Raw genomic sequence first — 9,863 nt, 5'->3', positions numbered from 1 at the left:
AATGATTTCTGAAGGATCATGTGACACTGAAGACTGGAATAATGACTGCTGAAAATTCAACTTTACCATCACAGGAATTAAATTACATTTTAAATATATATATATATATATTTTAATTTTTTACATATACATTTTTGAAATTGAAAACAGGTACTTTTAAATTGTAATAATATTATAATTTTAGTTGTTTGTCATTTCTCCGATCACAAATGCAGACATGGTTTTATGTTTATGTAGCGCAATGCAACGCAACGCAACGCGTAAAAAGACAGTATAAGTCATTATAATCCATAATTATGTCCCCACTGGATGCAACAAATGCCTCGTTTATAATGGGTTTTAATGTTTTTGTCTCGTCGCTCCGGCCTGACAGGGCATCACAATATGGTAAGGGGCGTAACATTTCCGTCACACGCTTGAGGTATTCGGCCAATCACAACGCACTGGATAGCTGGCCAATCACAGCACACCTCGCTTTTTCAGACCGATGAGCTTTGTAAAAATCGACGCGTTTCAGAAAAGCGGGGCATAGAGGAGAAACAATAATGTACAGTATGTGGAAAATAATGTGTGTTTTGAACCTTAAACCGCATAAACACATTTCATTACACCAAATACACAAAATAATTGTATAATTCTTTTTTGCAACATCATATGACCCCTTTAATTTTAGGGTGAACTATCCCTTTAAGCTATGATGGCTTGCTTCCAGAGGAGATGCACTCAGCTTTATTGCTAACCCCCCAACACCACCCAGTCACCATAAAAGGACTGCTGTCAGCTGCATTACAAGCCTGCCTCCCTTTCTGATTTCTGCCTCACACATAAAACACCCGCTCAGTTGGACGGAGCTCTACAAGGACAGCACAGCAAATCAGCACCAGCACATTTATAGAGAATCGCTTCTCTCTCTTTTGCTCCGTTTCATTGTTTTTTTTTCTACAACTCTGGCTACTTTATCTTCTTTTTGCGCTGTTTATTACTGACCTGTCTTTTATTTGATTCCTTTAGCCTGTTCAGCATTATTTCAACTTAACCGACAAACTCAGTGTCCCTTTATAAATGTGCTTTCAAACCCCCCCAAAAAAATATCACAGGGAACACGCAAGATAATGTGTGTTCAACATGGATGTACATTTCTTATTAATAACACAGGGCTTTTTAAAGAAAAAGAGGTTTTACTCTATTGTTTTTAAGTAATTTCTTCACTGTTAGCATCACCAATAAATATACAGTAAGCAAATAAACAAGCAAACAAACAAATAAACTAATAAATGTACTGTATGTTTCCAGACAAGTTTCTTGAACATGCCCCCTATCTGCCACTGGTCAAACTAATTTTTAACTCAAACTCATGCCACTGGTTGAGTCATATTTGTAGGTCAATCAAAACAATGTATAAACAGTGTTTCCATTTTTTTGCATTGATGATTAATTGAAGTTTACTAATCATATACTATTTGATAGTGTTTGTATGCATGAATCAATATCTGAAATCTGTTGTACTCTTCAAAATCTTGGGGTCAGTTTTTTTTTTAAACCTCTCACCAGAGATGAATTTATTTGATCACAACTAAACACAATAATATTGTGAATCAATTTTAAAACAATTTATCTGTTTTCTAGTTTTTTTTAACACAAGTTTTCTATTTTGAAGCATTCTTTATTGTAATTTATTCCGGTGATGGCAAAGCTAAATTTTCATAAGATAAATTACTCCGTCTTCAGTGTCACACAATCCCTCAGAAATCGTTCTAATATGCAGCTTATTATTATCAAAGCTGAAAACAGTTGTGTTGCTTAATATTTTTGTGGAAATTGTGATACATTTTTTTCCAGGATTTTTTTATAGAATTTGAATAAAAGCATTTATTTGAAATTGAAATATTTGTCATGTTGTCTTTGCTTCATTGATTTTAATACACCCTTGCTGAATAAATGTATCAATTTCTATAAAAAATAATATTTCTGTACACTCATTATTTGCATTTTCCTGATAAAGTTCATATAGGAAACTCACTGTTAATGGAAAACATATTTGTTAAGATTTTATTCATTTCTTTGTCTTAATCTTTCAGAATAAGAAACAGAAGAGGATGCAGGCCAGACTCAGTAAATGGCAGCAGGAGGAAGCAGCTACTGTAAGTGCCAATGAACAGGCTGATGGACGACAGATATTGCACTGATAGCACAAGAGAGTCATTCTGAGTGGAAAGGCAATATCAAGCGCAGAGACCCACTCACAGTACACTCACCCTTCACCATACACCCTCCATGACTGAAACAAAGCATGATAGAGAACAGCTGCTTTTTGCAGAAATTAACAGAAATTAACTCTAAGTCTATAGGATTGGATCTATATGAAACCCTTCCAGTGATTAATGAGCCAAACTCTAATTTGTCATTTCTGTGCTGTACGTCTCTGCTTATATAAGTGAGCCGTGATAATTCCAGAACAATAATTCTTTGAGCCCAACAGTGTCACATTATACTCAGGATGGAAAGATACATAATTCCTCCCTAAATGACATTAGAATGGAAAAAGGAATTCAGCATCACTGAGGGAGGGGTGCTTTTACATCCCAGCATGCTTGTGCGTGTGTTTGGAAATGAGCTCATTTATCAGTCATCTTTCAAGTCCAATTGTTCCTCCCTCCTTTCTCTCTCTCTCTCTCTCTCTCTCTCTCTCTCTCTATCTCACTGTTCTTGCTGTAACCAGGGTTACAAACCAGTATGTCTATACCATGGTATAGTGAGGGTATTTTATGTGATGTACATCTCACAGATGTGCACTGTAAGAGGCAGTTTACAGAATGCGTTTTGCATTCCACCTGCTTTTCCATTGTTAAACGTGCTAGACGGACGTTGAGGTTGTGCCATTTTTTTCCCATTCCACTTTCCTTTATCTTGTGTTTTTAAATGCAAAAATGCATTTTGTGTGAATGGCCCCTAAGTCACTTTGGATAAAAGTGGATGAATACATGTAAATTTATGAGGTGATACTATCACATCATTTTAATATAAGAAAGACTTTTCTGAATTTCTGCCTAGGAAAAAAAGATACAGGTCATGGGGTAAGTTGTCACAATGGAACTTGCCTGTAAAAAGACTATATTTAGTAATTTTCAGCAACATTTAAACAGAAAAAACTTATGAGACAGCAAATAAATAAATAAACAAACAAATAAATGTAACATTACAAAACATCAAACCTTTGTTTTGGTCAATATTTATTTATTTATTTATTTATTAACAGGGACAGTGCTCATTAATCAACAGTAAAATACTGTAAATAAGCCAGAGTTAGCCCCAATGACTAATTTGCATCTGTTGCCCCTTGCCAGATTTTAAAAAGGCAACCTAAAAATCTAAAATACAGTAAATTATCACACATAAACATACAATATAATTTACAATTAAACACTAAGGATAATAATGGTAGTATCATAAAGCGGAAAATTACACATGATTACAAATATGACTTGCTTTTAACAATTTATTTAATTTATATTTAAATGTTAAATAATTTGAACTACTCCTAAACGCCTAAACTGTACAGCACAGTCTCCTCTAGTAGTTGCTCTTGACATTATTATCCCTCTGCATCATAAACTGGCATAGAGGGGGAGGTGCATAACCATTTAAAATCTTAAAAATCAAAAAAGCATCAACCAAATGTTTAATACTATCAACGCTCAATAAATTATGTTTTTGAACTATATTGCAATAATGATAACAATTAGTCTTCTGATCAAATATTTTAAGCATCTGTTTGTAAAGAGATTCAGTTGATTTTAAAACTGTTGTGCTTGCTTGTGATCGATTCTTAAAACATTATGTAATATGAGAACAAATCATAGAGTGCATGAAGAGTTTTGCTGCTTCTTTTGTTAAGCATGGTCTTATATGCCTGAAGTTTAAATTTTATAATTTTGGCTACATTTTTGGCATGCTTTTGAAATGTCAGTTGGGAATCTAAAATTACACCTAAATATTTAAAATCGGAAACAACCTTGAGCTTTTCTCCTTTAACAAATACATCAGGATGAGGAATCACTGTCGGTTTTTGTGAGAAATACATACAAACGGTTTTGCTTATATTCAAATGTAAATATGAGTTACTCAGACAATCTGAAACATGGACCAGTACCTCAGTTAAAATGTTCGCTGCTTGTTGTTTGTTTTTCGCATGCACATATAAAACTGTGTCATTAGCATACTTTTGAACACTAACAGATGAACAGACTAGCGGCAAGTCATTAATATACAAACTAAACAAGATAGGGCCCAGAATTGATCCTTGAGGAACTCCAATATTACAATTTCGGTGCATTGATTGACTATTACCAAGACGCACACTTTGCTTCCTGTTTGCTAAATAAGAAGTCATCCATTTAATAGCTTCAGCAGAAAAATGTAAAAGTGTGAGCTTTGAAAGAAGTACCTCATGGTTCACAGTGTCGAACGCCTTCTTTAGATCCAAAAACACTGCTCCTATTACTCCACCACCATCAAGTTTAGATTTCATGTTCTCAAGAAGATAACAATTAGCCGTTTCAGTTCAATGATTAGAAAGAAATCCAAATTGCATTGAATGCAAAGGGGTATGTCCCTCATTCAAGTAAGTAATCAACTGTTTGCTACCCATTTCTCAGCCATTTTGGAAACTACTAATAGTTGTTTCCTCTCTCCTATAGTCTCCTATATCTCCTCTCCTATAGTTTCCTACATTTGTTTGATCACCACCCTTAAAAAATCGGCATCACTATGGCTGACTTCCAAGCATCTGGAAGTTAAGCCATAAGCATCTAAATATTTTAATGGATTTAAAGCATTTAAAAACATGTGACAACTTGCCCCAACCTACCTTAAATAAATAAATAAATAAATTCAGAATAAAAGAATAGAGTATAAAATAAATTATTTAATCACCGTGTTATACATATATTATATGGACACTGTATACACTCAAATATTCAGGCCTAAATTTAAGATTAAAATATCTGAATTGCATATAATTTTTTCCATCCACTTTGATTACATAAATTAATAAACTTAATGTGATCCATATTTGTCAGTCATAAATGAAACCAGTATTTTATTTTATTTTATATGCGATTCAAATAAGTATTCAATTTAGGCCGAAATATTTTTGGAAGTGTACATTTCCAAAAACCATGGTATTACCATGGTACCATATCCAAAAACCTGGTAATACCATGGTACTTTTTGTCAGTGGCTTTTTGCAGTACTTTCCCTCTGCCTTGTCCTCCATTCGTTTTCCTGTCATTTCCTCTTCTCTCCCCTGATACTCTCTATCTCTCCCTTGAGTTGTCGAGAGCAGTCAGTGTTTCAGAGGAGCCATTTGCACATATCTTAGCTGGGTGATTTCTCTCATCCCTCAGGCCCCATTGTGCCCCACACCAGCTGTGCCTGAGAGATGGAGACAGACAGTGAACATATACAGACAGTGTAGGGGCATTTCCCTTCCACAAGCTGATGTGTGTTTGTGTTTGAGACTTTATATGTTTGCCAAAGAGCCATGAACTCTCTGCATCTATGTGTGTGACTCTTTCTCATTATCTGCAATCTGTTTATAATGGGACATCTCATTATTCTTGCTGATCCACTTGGGTGTAGAAAAGGGCACCAGGGCTTGACAGATCTATACTGGTGACAATAAAGAATGAGAGAAAATCAGAGCCAAGTGAAGATAAAAACGGACTTCTTTCATCTAGTTGCACTGAATGTCTTCTGTTTGGGTTTGATTTCTGGTTTCACGTCTAAATTCTTTGTGCACGTTGCTCTAGTTGCTGTGGTGTCCAAAAGAAGAAAAATGCTGCTTTTGCAGGCAGTATCCAGAGGTTGGAAAGCATCAAGGCATGTCCGAATGCAATGTTTGCATAACATCCTGTTGACTGAGGTGCCTTCATTAGGTTTGTTGAAGGCAACATAGATATCCTTTGCTGCCTATGATATCTCGCAAACCTGGCATGCAATTCAAAGGCTGACTGAACAAACATTAATAAAAATGACATTCAGTGAAGCAGTTGAAAAATAAATACATTTATAATGTCTATTTTTATGTCTACATTTTTACTAAGATGATTTGGGGAGAAAATCGAATTGCGACATTTCAGATAATAAAAAAGCGGGGGGAAAATCTATACAATTTAATTAAAAAAATTAATTAAATGTAATTAAACTTTATAATTCAAATATTACAATATGTATGTATGTATATTTATTAATATTTCTTATTTTGTTAATGTTTGTATTTATTATTATTATTAAATACTATATTTCTATTTTACAGTGAAATATTTAAGATAAATAATAATATAATAATAATATTTATGGCTGTCTTAAATCATTTTAAGACATTTTAAATCAAACATTAAACCATCAAGCTTTTATTCTGGCTGAAAACCACGGGGAGCCCTTGAAGCTCGTCTTTTGTTGTCTGCAGTGGGTTTATAAGCACTTACAAGTTTGGGAAAATGGTTAGTGCATGTTCCGTTCCCAAATGCACGTGATGTTCCAGTTCAGCGGTACCTATATACAGAAAACATTGCCTGTTTCGACACCAACTGACTGGACAGTGAGGCAGCTGCCTTGAGTTTCGGACACAGCCACTGGTTCAGACCTCCATTTCATTCTCATTTGGTGTGAGATGGGTCTTTTTATCTCATGCCAGTGCTTGTTAACCGAGACGTCTTCAAAACACGATAGCTGTGCTGTGCATAGGGAGCAAAATACGATCAATCAGAGCTGCTGGCATATTGTGCTCTTACACTTCCAGCTCTACGTTGAGGTGTATGTACTGTACTACACAAGCAGCTTTCCACTGCTAGAGGGCATTTTATAAATTAAAAGGCTTATGATGGTGCATCAAGGAATCCAGGCTTGTTTTGCTGATGCTCGAGTTGGATGTGGTAGGGGAACATATTTCAGATCAAGCTTAGGTTCACACTGCAGACACATTTATTTCAGACAGATATTAACAGGTTACATTATTCATGCTGCCCTCGTAACACTGGTAGCAGAAGCTTAGCTGTAAGTATAGTTTCCATGCTATGCCTATTCTGTCACACACAGTAAGAGGCGGACAGTAACTAAGTACTTTACTTGAGTATTATTTTTTCTGGGAACTTATGACTTTAACTTCACTACATTAGTATACTAAATACAGATAAATAAACTGTATTTTTGAGTTGAAACTTGAAAATGAACCATAAACCTATAAATCAACACAATGTTTTTCAATGTTGGCTTTTATGAAACAACATAAAATAATGCAGAGTAAAAAGTTTGATAAAAGTTACGCACACAGTGACAGGCACACAAACACTGTCTGACTGACTATATTTTATATAGACCAATAACAAACTAACGCAATGGTCCTAACGCATTTCTGGTTTTACACTTTTTATTTCTGAGAACTTCCTCTGAGTATCCAAAAAGGTCCACATTTTGATAACGACATGTTATGACAGCCGTGTTTAATGATTGAAGCACCTCCTGTTACTGTTTGGAAATAGTTTGAGGACGAGCAGGAAATGTTTATAGGTCAGTGACATCGCCGCATTGAAATTGTCCATAGATGAATTAAGCCGTTGATATTCTGAATTCTGAATTTGATCATTTGAATTCTGTTCTGTGTAGATTAATTATCATATGGATGATCCATCTCCTTACATTTCATGATAATTTTATGGCCCATATAGACGACTAATGTCTTTTTGACATTTTTAGGGCATGTGCCCCCATGAAACACAGCAAATGACATCATTAATTAAAAATAAAATCTAAAACAAATTAGCAATTTGTGTGTGTGTGTGTGTGTGTGAAATTTGCTAAATTTTAAATTTGCTAAATTGTTTTTATATTATTAAACAATAACTATAAAAGAATAATTTTTGTGATATGTGGTATATATATACTGTGTGTGTGTGTGTGTGTGTGTGTGTGTGTGTGTGTGAGATAATTTTTTGTGATGTCTATATATATATATATACTGTACATACATACATACATACATTAATATATATTTGTAAATACAAATATATACACACACACAAATACATATTTAAGAAGCTATTTATTATTTATATATACATCAATTATAAAAATTGTTTATATAGTTTGTATTTGTATATATACACGTGATTTTCTGATGCGTCAGAATTCATAGGTAGTGAGTGTAGTCCTTCACTATACTATACTATTATATATAATACCATATAGTCACTATTAAATATTCAAAAAATATTTCAAATATTCAAAGTTGTAACCTAGAAACCATTTACGTTATTTATGTTTAATTTAACGATATTTACATTACAAGAATGCAATTTGGTTACACTATGTGAAAGCACAACACGATCCTGCGGCAGCTTCTCTTGCATGCTGCTTATGCGCGCGGTGTGAAACAGACCTAGAGCAAAGAATTAAAGAGCTCTCAGTGGCCTGTCCTCTTACTGGCCTTCTCCTCCATCATCTGAGTCAGAGACCACAGCGCGCACACACACACACACACACACACATGAAGAGAGCGCACATCTCACTGACTCGCAATACATGCAATATTTAACAATACAAGTAATCTAAAAACAGCCTCTTTGCACTTCATAATACCAATACAGCAGACACAAATATGACAACTTGTCTGTGAGATGCTCTGCATCACTGAGAACACATCTAATCAAATGAGAATTCCTCTCACATGTCGCATATAATTACCGGCTAATTGTTTATTACTCAAGCTAAGTAAAAGGTTATCTCACCAGCATGCAGCAGGCAGGGGAATATGGCAACACACTGCATGTGACAGCACAGTGCTGATAAACAAGAAGAGCTGTAGTGTGTGTGTGTCTGTACAGGACAGTTTAGATTAGTACTAGTGAGATTCATGCATCAGAGGGGGTGCACAGAGACTTTAAGGATAATAACGCACAAGACCATATGTCATGACGTAATCTCCTTTTTATTGTAATGTGGAAGTATAATTTGTTGACCAAATTTAATGCTTTGTGTGTGGGTGAAGGGTGCCTCAGGGGGAGGAGCAAACTGAATAGAGTGCCTCACTTTTCCTGCTTTTTAGTAAACATGAAATATTTTTTACTTTGAGTAACTGTCTTGATGCATATCTAAACATGGGAATTAATTTATTCCTGCAATCTCTTGGGAGCATCTACTATATGAATCACTACAGAGGCAACAGTGGATTGCAGATACAGTGACTAACAAAAGAAATGTCTCTCGCTAATGTGAACCGCAGCAGTTCTCCTTAACAATAGCAGAAAGTGTGTCCCTGTCCAAACCAGCCCATGTACTGCTGAGCAACAACGTCCTTGTGTCCGTGACACAATAATAATGGCAAAGCTTGTGTGTGTTATGATTGCCAGAAATATTATTACATGCCATGCAAGAGGCAAAGAAGAGTTTGGCTTCACAATTTTTGATTGCACTTGTTTGACACAAGCACCAGCTGTGAACAGAAATCAAAAGGATTGTTTGAAATCTTGCTGTGTGCTTTGAGCAGCAAGAGAACAGGTCAGAGGTCCGAATAACTGCACAGCAAAATTGAATGCTTATCCAGGATGTGACATGAAATATTATACATCCAAAGAGGAATGCAGATAAAGACAGCATTTACACCCAGAACACCCATAAAGAAACTGTATGGTATGAATATACTGGACAACACTGGTACAGTTTCAGCGAGTAAATATCCATAAATGTCTATTAAAAACGGGAAATATTTGCAAATTGAAAATATTATAACCTGTACATTTTTATAAAAAAATGTGTGTATATGTATATATATATATGTGTGTGTGTGTGTGTGTGTGTGTGTGTGT

At 35.0% G+C, this 9,863-nt stretch overlaps 1 protein-coding gene across 2 annotated transcripts in view; it reads right to left on the bottom strand.

The window, feature by feature from the left end:
- Positions 1-9,863, bottom strand: part of LOC107560149 (transmembrane protein 91-like) — a 25,615-nt gene that overhangs the window by 14,742 nt on the left and 1,010 nt on the right. The gene's annotated exons all lie outside the window — the stretch shown is intronic.

Source organism: Sinocyclocheilus grahami, unplaced genomic scaffold (genome assembly GCF_001515645.1).
Source record: "Sinocyclocheilus grahami isolate Dianchi unplaced genomic scaffold, SAMN03320097.WGS_v1.1 scaffold712.1, whole genome shotgun sequence".
Classification (NCBI taxonomy): domain Eukaryota; kingdom Metazoa; phylum Chordata; class Actinopteri; order Cypriniformes; family Cyprinidae; genus Sinocyclocheilus; species Sinocyclocheilus grahami.
Note: the sequence above shows the minus strand (reverse complement) of the source record. Positions and strands in the feature narration are given on the sequence as shown.